The sequence below is a fragment of the Acinonyx jubatus genome, chromosome D3, assembly GCF_027475565.1.
Source record: "Acinonyx jubatus isolate Ajub_Pintada_27869175 chromosome D3, VMU_Ajub_asm_v1.0, whole genome shotgun sequence".
NCBI lineage: Eukaryota > Metazoa > Chordata > Mammalia > Carnivora > Felidae > Acinonyx > Acinonyx jubatus.
In genome coordinates, this window is record NC_069392.1 from 39,030,547 (window position 1) to 39,055,323 (window position 24,777).

At 42.2% G+C, this 24,777-nt stretch overlaps 1 protein-coding gene across 18 annotated transcripts in view; it reads left to right on the forward strand.

The window, feature by feature from the left end:
- DLGAP1 (DLG associated protein 1) overlaps nt 1-24,777 on the forward strand; it is an 885,205-nt gene that overhangs the window by 622,546 nt on the left and 237,882 nt on the right. The window lies entirely within an intron of this gene.

Below are 24,777 nucleotides of genomic sequence, written 5' to 3' on the forward strand. Positions count from 1 at the left end.
CCTGTCCGGCTCAGTCGGTGAAGCATGTGGCTCTTGATCTTGGGATTACAAGTTCAAGCTCGTATTGGGTGTAGAGATTACTTAAAATCAAATGTTAAAAAATGGTTTTTGGTTTTGAAAAATATGATTATAAGTAGTCCTTACTTCTATTTGTGCTATTTGTAAATAGAGAATAGCACTGCAAAAGAAACTACTGAAATTATTTTAAGCAAAGCCTGATTTAATTTTTAGTATTATTTATGGAGAGTAAATCAGAGCCTTGGAATGTATCAATGCTTGGATCATCATTTGAAAAATATTTTGTGGATGATTTGTATTTTTAAGTGCCTTTTCCCCCATGTATTGAGGAAATACATACTACTATTCATGCATTTATATTATGCTACAAAATAAAATATTAAAACACAAAATAAATAAAATAGAAAAAGACCAAAGCCATCAGGCTAAGGAAAACAAACTAGACTATTAAGCTAAAACACTGAAAAACAGCTGACTATTCTATGATGGAAACTTACTTAAACAGCAAAGTAATGCTATAGCTTAAAACAGTGGACAGAGTCCCCTCACAAATTTTTTTCAAGGGGTCATGTGGAACCTCTCCAGATCACCTCAATAAAAAATTAATACCAGTGTGCCTGGGTGGCTCATTGGTTAAGTGGCCAACTCTTGATCTTGGCTCAGGTCATGATCTCACGATTCATGAGTTTGAGCCCCACATCGGGCTCTCTGCTGACAGCGCAGGGCCTGCTTGGGATTCTGTCTCTCCCTGTCTCCACCCCTGCCCCATTCATATTCTCTCTCTCTCTCTCTCTCTCTCTCTATCTCTCTCTCTCAAAATAAATAAACTGAAAAACACTTTTACTTAATACCAATGACATTAGTAAACCAACCCAAGAAAGCTCTTTTTTCTTTCCTTCAGCGTCCAGTTGCCCTTCCTCTTTGCCTTTATTATTGCAAGTATCAGTTTCCTCGGGCTGCCATAACAAAGTGGCTTGAAACAACAAAAACTTGTAATGTCACAGTTCTGGATGCCAGAAGTAGGAAATCCAGGTCTCGGTGAGACCCTGTGACGCTCCTTGAGACCATGCTCCTTGAGAAACTTGTTGAGAACAATCCTTCCTTGCCTCCTCTCAGCTTCTGGTTGTGGGCCGCCAGTCCTTGGCATTCTTTGGCTTCCAGCTGGAGCACTTGAATCTCTGCCTATCTCATGTGCGTCTTCACACAGCCGTCTTCTCATCACACCACTCACATCGGATTAGAACCCTCCCTAATGACCTCATCTTCACTTGATTAAATCTGCAAGACCCCTATTTCCAAGTAAGGTCATGTTCACAGGTACTGGGAGTTAGGTACTGGGACTTTCTCTCCCTCCCTCTCTCTCTCTCTCTCTCTCTCTCTCTCTATATATATATATATATATATAGAGAGAGAGAGAGAGAGAGAGAGAGGGAGGGAGAGAAAGTAATTCAACCCATAACACTGCCACACAAGGTAAAAGTTGATCATGGAAATGAAAAATAGAAACAGATTTTTGTTGTACTTTGGCACACCTCGTGGAGGCTCAGAAAATTAAATGTACCCGGTCAGAAAAAAAAAACAAAACACTGGATGTGTAATAAAGGCAGTCTGCCAAGGTGGTTTAAAATGAGGGTGGCCAAGGATAACTTCTGGCAAATATCCTCTATGGACTTTAAAATATCTCTCCACTAGAGCCAAGGTGCTAATTAACATCTTCCAGAAGAAGCAAAAGAGGGAATGTTTTGCTCAAGAAAGTCACTTAGACCTTCAAGACCTCGGTTGCCTCAAATGTATACCAAGCGGTGGGACTCTGCAACCTACAGAGTCCCTTCCAGAACCTTAGTACCCCCTTAGTTTATCTATCAGGATGCACGTGTCACATTGGCTGAATGACACTTTAGGTCGCAGATAATGAGATACAACGATGGCCGCTGTAATAACCAGGTATGAGGAGCAGAGCGTAAGAAAGGCTAGCAGAGTGCTCTGAGGAGGCTGAGGACCGGGGGTAGGGGCAGAAATCACCTCTCACACATGTGCCCTGGTCTACTCTTCTCCCAGCTTCAAGGGCTGTGGGCGATCCACTCTGAAGTCATTGGAATTCTCCCTTGTTCATCTTGCTTCCTACATAATACCATCTTCCTCTCAAGCCCAGGGCCCTATTTTTACAACCCTCGTATACTTCCTTGACTTCTCGGAAGTTTTAAGAGCGGCAGTGTTGAAGAGTTTTAAGAACAAGACAAACACGGAGAGTGGCTAAGCTGTTGGTGGAGGTCAGCTACTTGGGACAGTGAAATCAGTCACCGAGCTGAGTTAGTTGGTGACTATTCTCTTCCTCCAAACCTATGGAAATGCAACATGGTAACCAATTTACTAGGGGACCCCTGAAGAATCGAGACACTTTTTTCTACTCAAGATGAAAACTCAGAAACTCAAGATGGAATTTCACCAAACCATCTCTATACTTTAGCAAGCAAGACAACATCTGACCATCATTCAAACGTGCCTTTCTTCCCTTTCCTACTATTCCATTGCCCAGGCTTACTTCTCGTGGTTCCGTTTGTCTCCATTCATTCCTCCCTCACCTGGTTTAGGGATTCCATTCCTCATTACAGTCTACGTATTAGGCTTCCGTCATACATAACTGCAGATGATTCCTAGTGAGTGCTAGTTTAATGGTATCGGAGGTACACAAGAAGACAAAGGAAATGCACTATGGAGGCAAAAAGTCCAACATGACATGACTTGTAATCAATGCCGTCTTCCATTCCTTAATGATGTTTTGACTCAAGACCATTATTTCTCTAGAAGTTCGAAGCATTCGGTCCCTCATGAGAAAAAAAAAGATCCCCATATCCTGGAATTCTAGTTCCCCAAAAAAGAAGACTATATTTTTGTTCTTACTTCTTTGACATTTAAGTCACTTTTTTTCCTCCTTCCTCCTCAGCAATTCACAGCTCTAGGGATGAATCATAGCCATGAACCAAGATAACTAAAATTAGCCAAGTGAGATTGGGGCAACATTTTTTTGGAGGTTTTCAACTCCTATCTTCTGTCAGAAATGTTGGAGAGAAAGCACTTCCCTACTTTCTTACATTGTTTCTCTCTTTTGTATTTTTTAAAGGCATCTTGAGGGTTTATTTACGAGGGTTGTTTTCATCACCCACTCAGTGTTATTGTGTCCTAAGGTCAGTGGAACACTCTAGAGTCATAAGCAGGCTTCAGACAGTGAACTCCGTCTTGGGGCTGCAAAATTCCTGTAGCTACTCACTGAGGATCATTATTTCTTTCACTCTCTTGTCTCCTTCCACAGCCAGTAATAAATCCCTTCACCCCACCGCTAGCTTTCCCTTCTTTTGTTATTACCCAACAATGAACTTGAAATGGATTATTATCCAAGAATATTACTGTTTTCAAATAATAATTTCTGGATGCTGAACAGTAAATTCTCAGGCAAGTCGAGGAGAGGTTTGGGGGCCAGAATTCCCTCAAAGCGTGTCACCACAGCTTGGCTCTAATGAATTTAACTCTTTTAGTTGGATTTGTTATAACTTGCTATTTATTTTAGCATTGAGACTACAGCCTTAGTTAAAAAATCATGGCCAAATCCCATCTTGGACTTTCCCCCCGCCCCTGATATTTTGTAGAAAGAACTTTCTTAAAAGCTGCTATTTAAAAGATTCTCTACTTAAATTCAACTGTCCGTTAATCCTAGGCAAATAACACGTTAAAATTTCTTCATACTTCTTTATCTCTTCATCCAAGAACTGAGAAAACTTTGCTCCTGGAGGAAATAATCTCTAACATTACACACTTTCAAAGGCCTCTGAAATCGACATGGAGGGTCCCAGACTTCTGTGCACGTTTGACTTTGTGGGTAACCAGGTAGAGCTCCTAGCACTTTTGGTAAAATGTCTAACAAAAGGCTTCAAGCAGGTTCATGTTCAGTCCTCAGTGTCTTGAAGGCAGTAGTTTTGCGTGTTCAGAATGGCTAATCCTCTTAATCTGCATTCTTTTCCTGATCCTGAACTTCTTTTTTACGTATATTGGTGAAATACTAAATAGCTGTGTGGCTTTGGCAACTGGTTTAATGTATCCGAGCCTGGCACACATACACCCAAATTAAATGAGAGGCTTGGGCTCTTAGCATGGATGGTACCGCTTAGATAACTCTCATCACCACTCCCCACCCTTCCTGAACCCCCAGGCCCATGGCAGACAGCATTACCCGATTCCAGCATTAATGGATCCCAGTACCCTTCCTGCTGAACACAGATTGGGCTTCAGAACCCTTCTCAACACAGTTCTCTAGCACTCACTTCTCATTGACTACTGATGCCAAGAAGTGCTGTCTCTCACCCACAGTCTCTGAGAGATCTTTCCCCACTATTATATATAAATGTAAGGATGAGGCAGGGAAGAACTGGGAGTTCACGGTTTAAAGACAAAAGGATCAGCATTGGTAAACAAAATAATTTGAGAAGAGTTAGATGAGGCGTTCTCCTACAACTGTAATTCTGGAAGTTTAAAATGTATCAGTGTTATATCAGGAACCCAAAACTAGCTTTTTGCTAGAGTCTCTGTTTTTGATTATCTTTGAATAAACTTCTTGCTCCCTTTTGCCTCTCTGGACACAGTGTTCCTCGCATTCCACAAGCCCCTCCTGCCCACCTGCGGTTCCCCAGGTGACTTCTCTCCCCAGAAAAGGGGGACCTGGGGCATATGAACATGAGAGCATTTTTTTCCTAAGGATGTGAGCCGTGTTTAAGAACCTAACCATATATATCATCCCATCTCTGTCCTAAGTGGTATGAAATGTCTCTGTTTTCCTTTGTTGTCTGTTTTCCCACATGCTTTGATATTTCTCTCCTGCCTGACCACCAGTATAACTCCACATATAACGACAGACAATCTTTACGATAGAAGAGAGAACAGAACACAACTGACCCTACAATATTGTGAATATAATTCAGTGATATAAACTCAAGATAGTTTCCCAATCCTTTCCTGACCACGGTACTTTCCTCTATTACATTCCATCCTCCCAACTCCTTTACCCACCCACCTTCCACAATAATAAGACAAGGGAAGAGGTTAAAGCTAAAACTCATTCACCTGCCCCTAGAGAAATTATCTTAATACCCTTCAACCCCTTGTTAGAAATAAGGCTCATAGAAAAACAAAACAAACAGTAACTGCTACAAGAAATTGCCCATTATAGTCAGCCCAGATCACCAGGCCCAGGTTAAGAAAAATCAGTCCCTCTTTGAGGTATGAATGCTTTCCTCCAAATGAGATGGGTGTGTGTTGAGCCCTGTATCTGTACCACATCCTGGTCTCTTGGGATATAATTGCTCTTTAGAGAAGCCTGTTTTGGGGTGCCTGGGTGGCTCAGTCGGTTAAGCAACTGTCTTCGGCTCAGGTCATGATCTCACGGTTCATGGGTTCGAGCCCCGCATCAGGCTCTGTGCTGACAGCTCGGAGTCCGGAGCCTGCTTCGGATTCTGTCTCCCTCTCTCTCTACCCCTCCCCCACTTGTGCCCTGTCTCTCTCTCTCTCTCTCTCTCTCAAAAATAAATAAAATGTAAAAATTAAAAATTAAAAAAAAAAAGAAAAGCCTGTTTTGGAAGGACACTTTCATAGATTAGACTGTCCCTACAATGATCATGACCCCAAAGAGGAAAGAACTGCTTGCATATCTTTGAGGGAGGTGAAGGAATGAAAGGAAATTCAGATACATTTTAGAGAGAGAACATGTTGACTCAGGCTTGCCTTGGGGTAAAGGAAAGAAGGGCCAAATGACCACTGGGTCAGAGATAAGGAGGCGTTGGCTCATGCCTGAGGTTCAAGAGAGAAGCGATAGGCTTTTAGGAGCCTGGGTCCACGTCCGTCAGGACTAGTGTAATAACAAACCCTGTACCTATGTCTTTTCTGTGGCTATACAGTATGTCACCTGAGCTGTCTTCTCATGACCAGGCAAGGCACCAAAGACTGGAGAAACATGAGCAGGGGAAGACCCCAGAAAAGGGTTCTGGAAATGAAGATTCCCCAGTCCCCTCCTGCAGTACCCATCAGCAGTGCTACCCACTGGCATGCCAGGAAGACTTCTGTTTACCGAGATATTTAAAATCCTTTATCCTGCCTGTCTGCTGGCTACCGTGCCTTCAATTTAATATCTACATTCCCCGTTAAAGCGCAGACAACCAGGTAACAGAGAACACCCTAATTATAATCAGAAATGGTATTCATGTAATCACTCACTCATTTATTCAGGACCTTTAATATTGAAGTCCCTGTGGGAGACATTTATACCTTGGTTTCAACACATTTATTAAATTCTTTACTAATTTCTGGTTTTCCATAGTCAAGTGGAAAATATATATATATATATACACACACACACATATATATGTATATATATATAGACACACACACATGCATTTGTTTATAAATATATATTTATATATAGATGTTTTATAAATATATTTATATAAATACAGATTTTTTAGAGATATAAATATACCCTAAAAGATACTCTAGAGTATATAGTTGTGCCCTAGAATCTAAGAATGGTGGAAGAAGTCACTACAGAGAAGAAATAAACTAAAAATTCAGAGGCCAAAGGTATTCAAGTTTATCATTTTGTCCAGAATTTTTTCTGGTCATAAAAATCTACTTGACACAGGGAGAGCGTTTTCTTTCTTTTTTTTTTTTTCATTCAGATTACTATTGTGTCAGCATAGTCCGTGTTATTAGTTTGGCTTTTGTTTTAGATCGTTAAAGAAATCCTCCTGGTTCGTCTCTGAGAGCAGCACACTTATGAAGGAATGAGAAAAGCTACTTTAAAGGAAGCCTAGGCAGACATATTAGGAGGCGCCTCTAATCCTTTTTGGAAGCAGGTTGGGTGTGAGTCCTAAATAAATCCATCTTTACAGAGAATGCATATGGGACAGGAAAACCACTGACATTCCTGTATATAAATAAGAGGAAACAACATCAAAACGACAGCCCAAGGAACTTAGGTTAGCTGCAAGGGGAAACTTCTAATGGCAAAGTTATTAATCATGGAATAAACCAAGTGGGGAATTTGAAGACAAATTTTTCCAGGCACCTTTTAAAACAACCTGAACTGTCGTTCTCTGAGAGCTTTGGTAATTCTGCCGACTTGGGTGGAATGGACAGAATGTCTGTGTGAGATTTTCCCAGCCTGTGGAGTCTAAGTTAAGTCTAAGCCGAAGACCAGCACCACGTTCTTATCATGTATATTCATCTTGGATTTTTACATGAAGCATATGCAAGAAGATGAGATTTCTAGGCACCCAAATAATTCACTTCTCCTTGAGTACGTCACTGCTCTTCCTGACTCTTCCATTTCTGTCACCCGAATTACCATTTTCCCAAATTCTGTCTTGAAACATTGCAGCTCAAACTCTCACCTCTTAGGCTTTAAGGCTTCCCTCCTCATTTGAATGACCACAATGACCCATCTCTCTTACAGGCACCAGCCTCTCCCGGCAATAACTCCTATAGACTTTCTACCAGGTCACCGAAACATCATCTCTGAATTCCATTGTGTCCATGTACTTAGTCCTCAATAGCATTCAATGTCACACGACAAGACTCCATTCTCATTGGAGATCTTCTTTTCTGCTGTTCCCTTACACATATTCTATGCTTTGATCAAACTGAGCTACTAATTGATCTTAGGATCTAGTTGGCTGGTTTCAGACCCATGATAGTCAGGATAGGTTAGATTATGCTGGGAGTAAAAAACAACTCGTAAATCACAGAGGCTTCCAACCACAAAAATTTATTTTTTGCTCATGCTACATGTCCATCTTGGGTCCATGGGGAGCTCTGGTCACCATGATCACTGAGGCACCAGGTTGTGGATACTCTATATCAACAAAGATCTCCAAAATCACCAAGACAGGACAAGAGCACGCAATCTTAATGCTTCCCCCTCTCAAGTGACACTAATTACCTCCATTCCCATTTCATCCACAAAAGCTAGTGGTATGGCAATGTCTATCTTCGAAGAGAGTGGAGAAGGCAATCTTAACATGTGCCCAGGATCTGAACACACAAAACAGTATGACAAGCAGCACTAATGATTACTGAAGTACTGAAGTCTATCCTTCTGAGACCAAATATTTGGCGCTCTCTCTCTCTCTCTCTCTCTCTCCTGGAGGCAAAATGTATTTGTGCCCCATTACCACCATCAAAGGCAGAAAACCCAAATTCTGGTTCTATATTAAACTTTAAAGTTTATGATCTGTGAATGATGAATGATTGTCTGTAGAACAGAGAATGATACACTGCAATATCTACAACTCGTTCAGATATGGCTCCTCCACACTTGGAGATCTGCAGCCTGTAACTGAAAATGACCTGCCCCCTACATGCCACTTGTAATGCTGGAATAAGAACAAAACATCCCCAGTAAGACTCCCATTCAAAAAGAAGAAGATGGGAGACAACAGTAGTCACTGGTCCTTAGCGATTCTACAATCCCACTGGGGAGGATGTTCAGGCTCCTTACTCTGGGGAAGGCAAGGTTTCTTGATTAGGCTACAATTCTGCTTCCTGGAAGCAGCTTCCTTGTACTTTGCTCTCCACGTTTCCCAGCTTCCTGCTCTGGGAGAGTCTTCCATTTCTATTATTCCCCCTGATCATATTCAAAGTACATGGCTGGGAACATGTGCTCCTTAGAGCCCAAGAGACATTTTAGGTTCCCCTTGTCACTACATCTTTTAAGTGCAGTACAGCTCTCTCAAGACTGTAATCAGCTTCTTATCTATGGATGTGGGTGAGTTCCGTGTAACAATCATCACACTCGCAGAACCCTTCTAGATACAACGATCATTTTTGCTCTTTGTTTGCCTTCCCACCCCCATGCCTTAAGATACTCTCAGCCTAAAAATGTATTAGTGCTTTCCTCTGAATCATTTTGTCTAATCAAAGTATTTACCTAATTGCATATTCGTTCCCAACCATCTGACTCCACTCAAAGATTTGAACAATAAGGTGAGGTAGCCACATCCTTGATTTGAACCTTGTCACAAGTGGTAGTTTTTATCACTCAAAGCCCTCCTTGGGTTTACCTTCTACAAATCGGGTTGAAATCAGTTGCTTCTTCCAATCCTTCAAGTCCTCGCATCTCTAGCCTCTCCTTATCCCCTTCCATTGCTACTTACAATCTAACCAATTCTTTTCTGAGCTTATTTCAAACTGCATCATGACTGCCAACAGCAACCAACACATGCTATTGACATTCTGTTTTGTACCTACCTCCCCTAGAGTTACGAGTTCATTTATTACATCATCTACCTTCCAAGTTGTTGCAGACAACAGTTTACCAAATGATTCACCACTGCATAACCTAGATCGGTATGTTTCCCAGCCTCCAATAAAAGTTTCTTTCTTGCTCCCAATATATGTCCATTGTGAATTGTCAGGAGGCTCTGCTCATTTCAGTCACTCAGATGTCCAGAAAGACAGAGAGTACATCTCAGTAGGTGCTTCGATGGTCACCAAATCAGAAAAAGAGAAAGTACGTAATGAAGCACTCTTTCGTGGAATTGATACACATCATTTTTGCTCACGTTTCATTGCTAAAGCCAGCCAGATGACCACACTTGTTTCAGAGAGACAGAGAAGTGCAGTCCTACTGTGTGCCCCGAAAATGAAAAGCTGGGTGTATTTGATGGACAGCAGCAATGGTACCTCAAGGTCTTTGTTTACACTGTTCCCCACCCTACCCCCCAAGAAAGCCGTCTCGGCTTCATTTATTCATTCAGTTAATGCAGCATGTTGCTGAAGAGTGCAGGCTCTGAGGTGAGATTACCTGGCTTCAAAGTCATAGCTCTGTCACTTCTAGATGTGCTAGTGTGGGAAAATCGCCTAAGCTTTCTGTGACTCAATTTCCTCATTAGTTATACAGGGATGATAATATTTCCTACCTCAAAAGTAGTTGTGAAGAATCAATAATGTAACATATGCAGAAGACTTCAAACAGTGCCCAGCACACGCTAAGCGCTCCATACGTGTTAGCTATTACCACCCTTATTATTGTTTGTGGCCACCTATTATGTGCTAAGCATTGGGATACATTAGGAGCCAGGATTCCTAGTATAATAGAACTTACAATCTAATGGGAGAGGAGAGTAGGAAAAAACTCTTCACTCTTTTTGATCTTACTCTCAAATTGAACCTCTCCTTGTTAACCATTAGTTCTTCCTCCTAAGAATTCCTGAAGCACTGTGTTCAAACATTTCTCAAGGTAGTTGTAGCCTTCTTACATATACTTCTGTTTTCTCAGTCCTCGCATCAAATGCTGTCTGAAGTAATGTTGGAAAAGCACTGGGCATAGGGTCAGCCCCGAGAGGTACTGAATGAATGCTAACTTACCGTTAAACAATCCCTCCCTGCCTCAGATGCCTTGATCGGTGGCTTCCCAGAGTGGCTTTGGCCCGTAGTTGTTGAGTTGAATTGTCATCTAATACCCACCTGTCGCCCTTTGGCTATGCCTGTGCTTGCTCAGACTCCACCCTTCCTGTGAGTCTGAATCTGTGGTTCTCTCCCTGTTCCTTCTCAACCCTCCTTGGCATCACCAGCCCACCTGGAGACTGGGAGCTCAGTCTGGCAGGTATACATTAGCATGTTAAAAATATCTATGGAGCCATCCCTAGTATTGTCATCCACTCTGAACATTAGCATATTTCTGGTGGTGCGTCTGGGGAATCCGTTTGTTCTAGTTCAGTGAAGAGGAGGGGAGAGACTCTAAGACCAACAGTAATGAGTCCTTTGGGAATTAGAGTAGGATTCTCTGCAATAATCACATTACCTGGTTAGCATTCTTTCAAATGGATCTGTTACCCAAATAAACCAAGGAAGAATAAATATAATTTGATCATCTATCCTGATAACGAGTAACATTTTAATTTTCTTTCAAGCCTACTTTTCAGGTAAAAACCTTAAATAACACTTTATCAAGTGTTTTCAGTATATCTCATTTGATCCTCCCAATGGTCTCAGGAAAAATTTAGAATTGATTTTCACCAACATTTTACCAATAAATCAAGGGTTCCCCATGGCTGTGAGCCTCAGAATATAGAGCCCAGCTTGGTCTTGGGTCTTAGGCTCCAGCAATCTGCTTTCCACTCCATCTTTCTTCCTCCCACTGTCTCGTGGAGCTCTGGGGACTTTTCCCCAAGTAAGACTGTCTTCACCATCTGGACATTGTTCCTGGCTTCCAGCTCCGAAACTTCTTTTAGTTCTTTGGACCCACTTCTCTTTCCGAGAAGAGGCAGAGCTGAGAGTTCTAGGCATAGATCCAGGTTACCACCTGCCTGTGAAATTGCCACCACCTTGGTAGCATCATCCCTGGGCCATATTTCAAGAGAGACGGACACTGTACTGTGGGTTTGGGCACCTGAGGAGACTGGCCTAATCCTAGAGCTCATGTCTGGAGAGGCTGAAATTAAAAAGCCAAGATAGAACCACTTTCTTGTGTTGTCTCCCTTGTTTCCTTCTACTCATTAAAGAAAGGTAATGTCAAGATGTTAGAGTAAGAGAAGCTGAGAATTAAAATAGCCACATTCTTCAAGCCAGACACTGTGCCCTTCTTCATTGAAAGGAACCACTCGGCAATGTTGGCTGGTCCAGTTTGCCAGTGAGAGCCAATGATGTGCACCTCTCCTCAACTCCATCTCATTCGTGTCACTATGGTAACTGGACATTGGCCACAATGGGACTGTTTACACCACAGAAATCAAGAAATCCTACAAATCAGAGATTTTTTTTCTTTCCAAGGAGCCCATTTTAAGCATTGACCCATACACTAGTGCACATTATCTTCAAGTAGCCATCCTTCAGAGACAGGACAAAAGGAAACTCTTAGAAGCAAAACCAGAAGGAAACTCAGAGATTACTCCAACCCAGTTATCTTGCAAATGAGGATGTTGAGGCCCAGAGAAGAGCAGTGACTTGCTCAAACTATGGGGCAAATTTTAGGATCCGAGTCTTCTCACTCACAGCTAAGAATCTTTCCAGATAAATAAAAGTTTTCAAGCTGCTGCATTCCCTGAGGAAGACAAGAGATATAAAAGTGTTCTGTCTCCAGTGCAAATATATGATTAAGTGTCACCAAAACAAAGAAAACAATTTTGTGTAATTATTTATAAGTTTCAAAATAACATTATGTATGTTTACCTCAGACTACAAGTGCTGTAATTGCTCAGAAAATAGAAAGTTATTATGATAGAAATAGCAAGGGATGGCTTCATGAAAGAGAAAGGATTCAGCATGGAATTTGAATAATTACTCAGAGGCAAGAGACTGGGGATCAGGAATGTGTCTGAACAGAAAGGAACCAAGCTGACTGACATAGAGAAGGAGTATTTAAAAATGGGAAACTATCTTTGGAGAGAGAGGGAAGACTTTTACAAGCAATATCCGTGAATTAGAGAATTAGCTTTGCTTTAATCCAGTTAGTGATAGGGAATCGTTGATGACAGAGTAGGAAAATAATGTCAGTGTTGTTTTAGAATGATGGCCTGCCTGGTGTGGAATAAAAAAGCGAATTACAGAAGAACTTTTCTCCCATTTAGATGAGAGAATGTTCTACGTTATTTACATGGGGATCTACATTGGAAGGATGTTTTCTAACACCTCAGTAGTCATTCTTTCTCTGAAGAGCCTTTAGGGGTGATTTTTTCCCCTTTCTTCTGCTTTTCTCTATTTTTTTTTCCTTCGTTTAGTTTCTTTGGGCTTTCCTCCCTCATTGCTGTGTAGCTAATTTTAACAACAACATCAAAAATCACCTCAAAGAATAACGACCAATGCCTAGAAGTGCTTCCTAAATGCCAGTATGCATAGTCATTCTAATGGTACCTCAGGACAGGAATTATGGTTATCCTGAATTATATGATGAGGAAACTGGGACACAGGAGGTTGATTGACTTGCCAAAGGTCACAGAGCCAGGAGAGCCCCAGCCAGGATTTGAATCCAGAGCCCGCCTCATTCACCACCATACTACACTGCCTCCGAATGTGAGAGCCGAGTTGGAGGCAGACAGTTTGAAATCAAGCGAACGAGCCCAAGAAAAGTCACACTGATCCAGCATGAAGCACTTGAAGTGTAGACGAGGACGATACCAGAAAAGAGCAGTACACAGTTATACAGATGAAGATCCCAAAAATCAAAAGTCAACTGAGAATGGGTCAATCCCTTATTGTTGTGTTCTCTTGTGTGCTGTGGTGATAGCCTACACCACAACGGATTTCACACCTACCCACATCTCTTTTCTGTTTGGGAATAATGGGAAGATGTCCATTTTGATTAATATAAAAGTAATACTCAAGAATTTCAGCAGCACCAATGAGTAGTTTAATAATATGTAAAAGTCTTCCTCCCTCTCCGTCCCCTGTTACCCCTTAGAGGTAAGAATTATAACCAATTTCTGTGTACCCTTTCAAAATACTCTATGCAGACATTATATACACATATGTATACTGTATATGCACATATATGTACATATACTGTATATGCACAGTTCCTCAATTTGGCTCTTTTCACTTAAAATCCTTTTTTGTAAGTTTATTTATTGGGAGGGAGAAAGAGGGGGAGAGAGTGCATGCACGAGCATGGGAGGGGCAGAGAGAGAAGGAGAGAGAGAATCCCAAGCAGGCTCTGCTCTGTCAGTGCTGAGCCTGACGCGGGGCTGGATCCCATGAACTGTGAGATCATGACCTGAGCTGAAATCCAGAGTTGGACATTTAGCCAACCAGGCACCCCTTAAAATTATTTCCTAAACATTATTTTATATAAGTGCACATAGATTAACTTTTTTGAGAAATTCTTCTTAGCAACTGCAAAGTATTCCATCGTATGGGTATACAATAACTTAGGTAACCACTTCCCTCTTTGCATGGAGAATATCCATTATGCAAGGGCAAAGAAGGCAAAAAGGTTAGTGATGAGAAAAAGAGATATTTACAACCTATCAAAATGATCATTGGATTCTAACTCTTGGGCAAGAGGGCCTGGAGTAAGAATTTGGAAGTACTTTCCACAAACATGAAGGAAAGCAAAGCACTTGATCATTTGAAGAGAATGGAGATGAAACATAAGGCATGATATAAAGGGAAATGTTCCCGGCCTTCAAAATCAAATAGTATAATCACAAAGCCCACCTTTTCAATTCCTTGCAGGCAGGACTGCGTTCTAATGCCAATCAGGAAGTGAATAGAAACAATCCACCATTGCAAAAACAATCCAGGGGGCCGTTGTAGAAATAAGTGAATTTTTGTTTGTTTTTTGTTTTTGCGACTTACAGTCATGGTGATATTTGTTCCATAGCTAGAAATTTCCAGCTTATTTTCCTTTTTGAATATTTTGAAATCCGCTGAGCTATTTAGAAAACAGACTAAAATCTTCCTATTCTTCTTTCCCTGGTTGTCTTGAAAACAAAAACAAAAACAAGCAAAAAAGCAATCATCCTAGGGAAAGGAAGGTCCTAGTATTAACAGGAAGGAAAAGTGACCCTTCAGGGGGGAAAAAATCTTAGGTTTTCTCATTCTGTTTCGTTTTTGCAAAATAAGGTAAATGCATTAAATGCTTGTGCTGCTTGACCCCCCCCTGGACCCTCCCTGAGTTTATTCAAGTAGTTACTATGGCAACCGCCCACGCTTTAAGCAGTTGAGCTAAGTATTGTGGAAAACAGCTTGCTGAGCCTCTGTCTGGCTCCCATGATCATTTCACGTACCCTGGTGGTCACTTCACTTCATTAAAGCTAAATGACAATTTAAATATATTAATAATGCTTTCTTGTTCTCCTTTAAAGAAAAGCCAACACCACTTTTTAAAAGACATGATAAAATAATGAACATATAACAGTTGCCGTTTGAGTCGGCTGGCTGGCCGCGATAACCGTCAGAGATGGAATAATGTCAGGAACCAGAAAAATGCAGTGAAGAAACTCCAGCGGGGACAACGCGCTTGGCCACCACTCCCCTCCCCACCAGCCCCCACTGCCACCTTCTTGCCTTTCCCAACATCCCAGTGCCTATGCCTCAAGGACCCACCGTGATATGATAGCTCACAGAGCTGCTGATATAGGGGCAGCCCAAAATAATGAGAAAAGGTAGCTCTGAGAACAGATCTGGACTTCACCACTTTACAACCTTAGACCAATTACTTAACTTCTCTGAGCGTGGCTTTTGTTGTTCCTGCTTTGTGAGGTTTTTTGAGTGGTTTTTTTTCTCATTTTTAAGATAGTTCTGATTATCGAGAATTAAATCAATGTTGTGAGAATTCAGTGAGCTAACAAATATTAATTAAGCACCTGATCTGAAATGCCTTATTCAGGAGGCATGTATTTAGTGTGTCCTATGCACAGGATACAAATTTGACATAAAAATAAATAAACAAACAGACCCAGAGAAAAAAGAGACAACTGGAAAACCATAAAGACAGATGCATTTACAGAGAATAATTTACTCAACCCCCCACGATGTGCCAAGCCAATCAGGCAGACCCCAGCCAGGCTCTGTGAGATTCTTCCTCCTTCCCAAGTCAGTCCTGGGCTATGTTTTTCTTCTACTTTGTATCTGCCCCTGACCTTTGATCCCTGTAGGCTCTTCCCTGGTCCCAGGCTCCAAATAGACGAGACCCTAGCTGACCTGAAGGGCTCCTTGGCCAAAGGAGCAAGCAATCTGCTTCTACCAAACCTTCCCCATGTGAACCTCTGTGGCTGAGAATGTATATGTTTCCCTGGAAATCCCATCCCTGTCCTTTACCCGCTTCTCACCGTTTCATCTCCTCTGTTGGAAGATTTCACTGGCAGGCAGCTGAGACTGATCTGTAGTCTGGTGAAGTTAAGCGTTTTACTTACTATTCTAAATGACTAACTTTGCCCATGTTTCCAGGAAATCAACGATTGAGGGGCAGGGATTAGAGTGGATCAGATCCTTTGTCTTAGTACCTCATGGTACACGGATTCCTTGACTCACTTGACCAATCTGGGTGAAACCCACCCCTCTGATAGTGTACAGGGTGACCTACCTGATCCACCACTAATAGTGTTAAGAATGTCCCGTTTCCGTGCACATTAGCCCTTAAGAGTAGAAAGCTTTCTTTACTCTCTTATTGTTCGTATTGTCATCCTTGATCTATACCACCAGGCAGATTACACGAGTACATGAGTTCAAGAAGCCATGGGGACGTACCATAGGATGGAGAAACTACTGGGAAACGCATTTTTTTAATTATTATAGTGAATTCTGGGGATTATTTTTACCAACAAAGCACCTGTGGCTAGAATTTGCTTGGACAGCAAAAGGAGAACCCACGAGCTCCCATCTCCAGAGGGATTGCAGCTCTTAGTGTAGTGGCCGAGAGCTTGTGACTGACAGGTCCATATCACTCTCATGGAACAAGCTCATTTGGCTTCCTCCCAGGATCTCCTGGATGGGCTGTCACTCAGTGCACATTTTCCCTCTTCCAGGCTCCTCCAGAGAGCACACAAAGCCTTCCAAAGGACTGTGGTAACTATTAAGAACATTTTTCTTGTGCAGTTGCTATGAGAGTATTTCATTTTTATGTCATTTTCACAGTTGTGAAAGTTTGTGACTTATATCTCATGTGAACATGGGACAGCCCCCGTTCTACGCAAGAGAATCTACTCCACCAATTACAGGTCAGGAACGGAACTGGGGCTTAGCTCAGTCTTCCTACTCTTCAGCCAGAATATTTTCTAAAATACTAAATGCCAATAAGAAACAAGCAAGGGACAGAATTTTTAAGAAGAGAAAAACACTGTTTGCTCCAAACCTTCATTATGGAAAAGTACCCAAGACGACCTTGCATAGTTCTAAGTCCTGTGCCTGTCTTAATCACAAATTAATTTACCTGTCTCTATCACTACACTAGAACCCAGGATAGATGCAAAGGAATGACATCGGTAGTCAACCTCAGTGATGATATTTGCCCAAGGTTGCCCAGGAAACCTAGCTGCCAATTGGCAAGCCCAGTGGAGGTGTTCATTCTTACCTCCTTAATCGTGTTAGCCCTTTTATCATCAGATTATGTCTCTCTATCCTTGACCAAGTCCTGTAGCCCTGTATTCCACGTGTTCAGCCTCTTAGCTTTTCCAGATGCCTAAAGAAAGCATATAATGGAAGAATAATAAATTTTATTGTGGGTTTTGGCTGGCGTGCACAAAGGGAACATTTGTGTTATATCTGGGTAATTGGCATTCAACAGGCCATGTAACTATAAGAAAAGAGGTAAAAATAATAGAGAAAATATCTTTTAATGATATCTAACTTTGCCCTCAATAAGAAAATCCCCAACTGTTGAACTGTTCAACTGTTCCAAGGGATTTGGGGACTTCCTCCGAGCTTCCCACAACCTCCAGCTTCCCTATCACTCAAGAACAATCAGTAAATAGCTCCATGATCCTCCTGATCCAGGCCGGTTGCATATGTTCACAAAGTGTTAAGGGGGACAATTCAGAAATAAGTGGGTAACTCACAGGGAAAGGAGTTGGCTGACTGGATCGTTCTACAGTCTCTAAGATATTCTGTCTTCTGCAAGATGCATTATCCCATCGCACAGGAATGAATGTACAGGCCTCACAGTGGGACACAAGGAGACAGCAACTTTACAGAAGTCAGCCGTGGTGGGAGAGAGAGGAAACCAGTGACGCACTTTCTCTCCACCATATGTTATCAAATTAGCCAGATCCTGTGTGCTCAGAATTGGCAGAGCTTCCTCTGCTGCTGGATACGTGGGACAGTAGCTCACAGCCATGCAGCTACCTTCATAATTAGGTGGAGTCCCTGCCAAGTTTTGCAATCTGCCCTCTAGGAGGCAGCTGGCCAAAGCATGCCTCGGTGGCCATGTGTGAGCTCACATGGATGATTCCACCCCATTGTTCTATGTCAGCCATTCCTGCCCCACACAAAATCCCCAGGTGTGAGAAGCTCTCTTCACACACGGTGGAACTTTCTACATTCAACATAATGTGAGTGCCAAATGGGGAACATTCTGGGTTGGTTATTCACGGGCTCCTCTTCAGGCATCACTTCCCATTTCCAGAGTCCTGTTCAGACAGGTATTAGGAGCGCAATTTTTAACATGGAGGGTTGTGAAGTCAGAAAAAAAAGTATCCGGTGCCTGGGTGGCTCAGTCGTTATGCATCTGACTTTGGCTCAGGTCATGATCTCATAGTTCATGAGTTCGAGTCCTACTTCGGGAAAGTTCGAGCCCCACTTGAGGTAAAAAACAAAACAAAACAAAAAACATGAGCCCTGGGTGAGCCCTGCTTCTCTCTCTCTCTCTCTTTCTCTCTCTCTCTCTGCCCCTCACTCACTTGCACACTCTGTCTCTCAAAAATAAGAAAAAGAAAAAATGTATCAGTGCCTATCATGCACGTTGTCAACCACACGGAGTCTTTTATTTGTATATTATGTCCTGTATTATTGCTGGCCCCTGACCTGCCTTTCATGGTTAGAGGAGGATTCAGGGAGGAGCCAGAGAGGGGGGTATGAGGGAGTAAGAGCTGGGAAGGAAAAAAAATAAGCACGGGGAGGTACCTTTCAGATAGAGTGACCCTGAAAGGCCACAGTGAGAAGGGATATTTGGGTAAAGATTTGAAGGAAGTGAGGGAGTAAGGTCTGCAGCTGACCAAGGGAGAAGGAGTCAGGCAGGGGGCAGCATGTGCAAAGTCCCTGGGGTGCCCCTGGTGTGTTTGAGACACAGCATGAAGGCCTGTGAGGCCAGATCAGAGCGGGTGACAGGGTCCCGATGGGAATGGAGCCAGACTGACAACAGGCCTGGAGAACACTTTGGACTTGACCGAGGGAGATGGGGAGATATCAGGAAGCTTTAAGGAGAGGAGTGCCTCTTCAGAGAATTTCTCTGGCTGCTTTCTTGAGAAGAAACTAATAAGGAGCAAGGATGGAAGCAGGGGAAAGCTATGGGAATGTTCTGGAAGAGCGGTAACAAGGGCTTGGATGGGGACCGCATGTGGAGGCAGTGGTCAGATGCTGAATCTCTTCTGAAAGCACAGCCAGTGGGAATCAGGTGGGGATCGGAAGAAAGAGCTGAGGCAAGACTTCTGGACTCGGGGTAGCGGTGGCGTAGGGGACTGTGAGGGGAGCAGATTTGGGAGGGAGGGATGGGAGGAAGCTTCTTTCTGCATATTTAAGTTGATAAAACCAATCAGAAATCCAAAGAGACATTTACTGGCCATCCTTGTTAAAGGCCCTGCACCTTTGCCCTGACTCAGGTCAGGGGAGATGGTGAGGATGATAAGTGACTGCCATCAGGAGAGACGAATGTTTAGATTAGTTTTTTTCTTCTCGAGTAAATTTAAAAGATGTCTTTTATCAAGGCCAAGGATTGATCATTTAGGTCATAAGCCTAACGGCGCGCTATATGGAACCTGCTCATGCTGGAAGAGTCCATCAGAGAGAGAAAGGCAAACAGTTCATCTGCTAGTTCCTTCCAGTTCTGGTCTCTCATTGGTCACAACTTGCTCCACGGGGTATTAACTGGATCACATTTCTGAGTTGCAATATTTGGCCCCTCCAGTCACCTGGTAAGGAAGCCTGAGTGTCCAGAGGACCAGTGGCTTACTGGGAGCTGGCACCAAGGCGGGGCTGGGGGGGGGGGGGGCGGTGTGTGAGAACAGTCAGGAAATGACACATTGCTTTGCCATTAAAAACGATCAATTGCCTGTTTTCCATTTTAATTATGTTGGATTTTAATTGCTCACTCTGAGCAATAGGCTTGCAAATGCTGAGATTGTTATACTTTCTAGGAAAATATATTGTAATTTGTAGAAAACACATGGCCATTGATGTGGAGTGTTTTACATTACCTGATGACTATCATTGACACGGTCACTATTCTATGGGTTTGTGTACGAATAAGGTTTCTGTCGATATCCACACCACCTCCCACTTCACGCACAAACGTGCACGTACGTGCATGTATCACCTTGTTTCAGTAAATGGTATCACGCGACACAGACTAAATCTGACAGCTCTCAATTCGAGGCAGCTTTATGAATCCATAGCCTACTGTTCTTATGAGGCGCTTTGCGTTTTCTGACCCCACTGTAGTAGCAAATGTGTATGAAATTATGAGAAAAAAAAAAAGCCGTCTGTTTTTTCACGGCTTTCCCATCTATGCTGATTTCTAGCGAGTACCGCTCTGCTCTACTGAGCCAATTTTGATTAGTAATTATCATCACGCCTTGTAAAGTTGCTAGAAGATAAGGTGCTTGTCAAGTACATTATTACAATGTCCGTACCGACTTTTCCAAGGGATATCATTTTTCATATCCTGATGAGCTGCCGCCTATCCCCCACCTGTTCTCCAGAAACATCATCATAGTTGACAGGTCTTTATGGCCTCAGCCCAAAAGCCATGCCCATAGCATACCATTGAGGTGAACCTGCACTAATTGATTCTGTCATTCCTAAGAGGCAGAAAGCACAGCTGCAGAAGCCCGGTTGGTTCTCTTGTTTTAATGAGGCCAAAGTAGCCTCCATGTTTGTCTGTGCCTGTCTGCAAAGTGACAGTGATTTATCTCACGCTGAAAGCAAGTTCAGAGGCCTCCTTGAGAAGCACATAAATCTACCAACCCCCTGTGACAGATACTGAAGCCCTGCCAGGTACCCTCACAATGAGTCCTTCGGAGGGAAAACTCGCTCACCTCCCCAATGCCAACAACTTAGTGTCCGATTCGCAATGTCTCCTTTCTCCCCAGATCCCCTCTCCAAATGCTGTCAGGGACTCCTTGTCTTTAAAAGAAGTGCAAACGAGTACACGTCCTTCATTTAAATCTAGCGTCTGCTTCCTGCTTTCCCCGAATAAGCTACATAATAATCACAATCTAATCAACTTCCTCATTTTAGAGACTAGAGAAACAAAGACCCAGGGAGACTTTGAAACCGTCCAACGAAGCGGCCCCGTTCACCCAGGCACCTGCTTGCTTTACAACTAAACAAAGAGAAGGAAGTTCATTCTAAAATCTCTTTGGAGGCTTAGGGTTTTAAATGGTTCTGCTGATTCTACTATATAATTTGGGGGGCAATAGGCATTTCCCCAGACTATAAACCAGCCATATTCAGCTCACATTTGAAAGCCATGAGGAACTTATCAACATTTGCCCACGTTAGGGCTAAAAGAATCGTCTTTGACTCTGAAATAACTTGGGTAATAGACTAACTGCTTACAATAGTTCCCAAGATTCACCTTCTGACCATTAAAAATATTATTGCTGGTTACCTTAGTATAGTACCTAAATTCTGATATTTCCTTCTTATTGTTTTTTGTTCATTCAAACATTTTCCCCCTCACTGTGACACTATGTCACCTCTTTTGTATTTGTCATCAACTCTTTGATCCTCATCACTCTTGAGACCACTTGTGTCTTCCCAAATGCTATAGGCAAGGGACACTTTTGAGTTCTCCTTTTTGACCTATCTGTAATATTTTATACTGTTGACCATGATCTTGAAACTCTTCTGTTGGCCTAAGTGACACGCCTCTCTCTTTTCTCTCCTAGACATCACACCATCCCCTCTCAGCATCTCCTAGAGGCTCCCTTCCTTCACTATCCCTTCAGTTACCTATATACCCTATGCTTCTCTGTTGATCATTGTCTCTTCTCATTCAGTGCCCTCTTTAGACCATCTTGGTTACACTTGCAGATTTGTCCATTGCCTTCAGTTTTAATTCTCAAGCCTACCTCTTGGTGCTACAACATTTGGAAGCTTCCAGCTGCCTCTGAATGGCTCACTGGCAATTCGGTATTGAAAGTTTTCACTCTCACAGACCCCTTCCTGTCTCCTCTCCTCTGCTTCCTACCTCAGAGCACGACATGCCCATCCAAAGCCTGCCTGAGTTACACAGTCAGGCTCCTCTGTGCTACCTCCCTTTCTTCCAGTTTCTATTCCATTAGGTTATAAAACTCTGTTAATTATGTCTCCTAAATATTTCTCTGATAAATTCTCTTCTTCATCAGATCCTGCTTAAAAGCTTTTGCTACAGGATTTATCTCACTGTGTTGTGACTCTCTGTCTACATGTCACCCTCCCCCACTAGTGTGAGGACTAGATTGGTAGCCAGGACTCTCCTACCCATCTGTTTCTTCAGTGACTAGCACATAGGTGTTAGCCCACAGTAGGTACTAAATTAATGCTTGTGTGAATGGATGAAACAATAAATGTATCCTGGATAATATTAAAAGATTTTTGAGGGGCGCCTAGGTGGCTCTGTCAGTTAAGTGACCAACTCTTGATTTTGGCTCAGGTCATGATCTCACGGTGCGTGGGATCGAGCCCCGCGGCAGGCTCAGAGCTGACAATGTGGGGCCTGCTTGGGATTCTCTCTCTCTCTCTCCCTGTCTCTCTCTCCCCATCCCCCTCCAAAATAAATAAACATTCATTAAAAATAATAAAAGCTTTTTGAAAATGGAAACAATTAGCTATACTATCACCACATCACAGGGGCGGTTTTGTTGTTCTTTGTTAACACGTCTTTTTAATGTTTTGTCTGTAGGCACACATTTTTTCAGTAGTTATAATAATTACAGAAATAATGTAGTGTTCTGTTTTGCACTTAAACATTGATTCAGAACCATGTCTCCAGGTGCTTAAATGGGCTTTATAATTATCTTTTGAAATGGCTACATAATGTGGCAAAAGTAGTTCTAGAACGATAGTGGCAGGGTTGCCAAACCAACCCATAGGATTACAGCTGATGAACAAAGCTGAGTGCCAGAGGGACCTGTCACAGTATGATGACGTAGAAAAACTACCTCTCTCAAAGCCCAAATTTTTCCCATTTGCCGAATAAACCTAATCATAGCTGTTTGCAATCCTCAATAGGTGTTGTACCAGTAGAAATCATTTTTAGTATCTTATAGGTTTGAAATATGTTTGCAGAAGAGAAATAAGTCACTTTTCCTTTGTCTCTGCCTCTGAAGGCAGAGCCGGGTAGTGATAACCTCCTTTCCCAAAGTAGCAAGGATTGAGAAGATTAAGTGGGGAAGGCCAGGCTGAAACATTCAACTTCCTTTTTTGCTTTGGAGTCATCTATTTTCATCTTTTAAAAGTTTTCTCCCTGCCCTTCCCTCCACAATATTATCATCTTTTCCTGGAAGATCCAATTTTAGTGAGGAATTATCCCTAGTCCAATTCTCACGCTTCAGATAAAGAGAGAGAGTTCTGGAAACTCTCCCCTCCCTGCCCCTTCCAGAGTGGCTTATTTCTGACGAAATTTTGGAGTCAAAAAAAGCACAAACTTTTGAGTGGTTTCTTTCCATGAATTCCTCAGGAAAAATGAAGACAGATAAGAATAGAAAAACCTCCCAGGAGATAGAGGAGTTCCCACTGTCCTCATAACAATACTATATTCTCATGACTCATCTGTTAATAATACTAAGCACAGTGAAATCACAAGGAAATCCGCCATGTTAATATAAGCTTATTTTCTTCTTGTTTATTTAACGTGACAATATAACTCTGCCAAAAAAAAAAAAAAAGACAAAGCCGTTCTGTGATGTTCCTATTTTGATTATCATTAACATTTTCCTAAACTTTGTTTCTGCAACATAAATCATCTCACAATTCTCATTACCTCTGCTTGTTGCATAAACAACCACGGCTAATTCTCTAATTTTTGTCTCAAAATCCGTGATATTATAATAGCCATTTTCATTTATGACGGTGTGAAAATGCAAATGATACACTCCATGAAATCTCTTTTAAGTTGCTTTCCCCTTTGAAGTATGTGTATTTGCCACTCTTTTTTTTTTAATGAAAATTGTATATGTTTAAGGCAAATAGCATGATGATTTTATATACAATGTGCAGAGGGAAATGACTTGTATCGTCAAGCTAATTAATATATCACCTCCTCACCTAGTTACCATTATTTTGTGGTGAGAACACCTGATATCTACTCTTAGTATATTTCCAGTATTCGAGACACCATTATTAACCATACTCATCATGCTTTAGATTAGCTCTCTAGACTTATTCATCCTAAATAACTGCAAATTTGCACTCCTTGACCAACGTCTCTCCGTTTTCCTCACCCCCACCCTCGCTACTCTCTGCTTCTTCTATGAGTTGACTTTAGAGTTCACATGTAAGACAGATCATGGAGGATTTGTGTTTCTGTGCCTATTTTGCCACTATACATTACCCTTAACCTAGAAGCCAGAGTTCATCATCAATATCAAGCTTTTGGTAAATCACCCAAAAACTTCTTGAGCTCAAATGCCTTGTTTTATGAACATTACGCAGTGCCTGAAATTAATTTACAAATGAAAACTGTCTTAATTTACTCACGTTGTCCGTTAACTTAGCTTATTTTTGAGGGACACTTAAAAGGCTTGGTCTTTGTTCAACGAGGGCCTCAAGTTGTCACCTGTTACAGCAGATTCCTCAAATGCTAAGACTTTCTCCTTAGACTCAAGCACAGTTCGAGTCTGAGGATATCCTGTTGGTATGCAGCACAGTTAGTCCAAACCTTTCCTTAAAGTTCTCCAGTTTGGTGGCACACAAACCACTGGCAGCCTTCTCCACTGAGGACACTCTTCACGAGAAAGAGATTTACTCATGGGCTCAGTTGGTTAAGCGTCTGACTCTTGGTTTCGGAACTCACGGTTTGTGAGTTCAAGCCCTGTGTCAGCACAGAGCCTGCTTGGGATTCTCTCTCTCCCTCTCTCTCTCTCT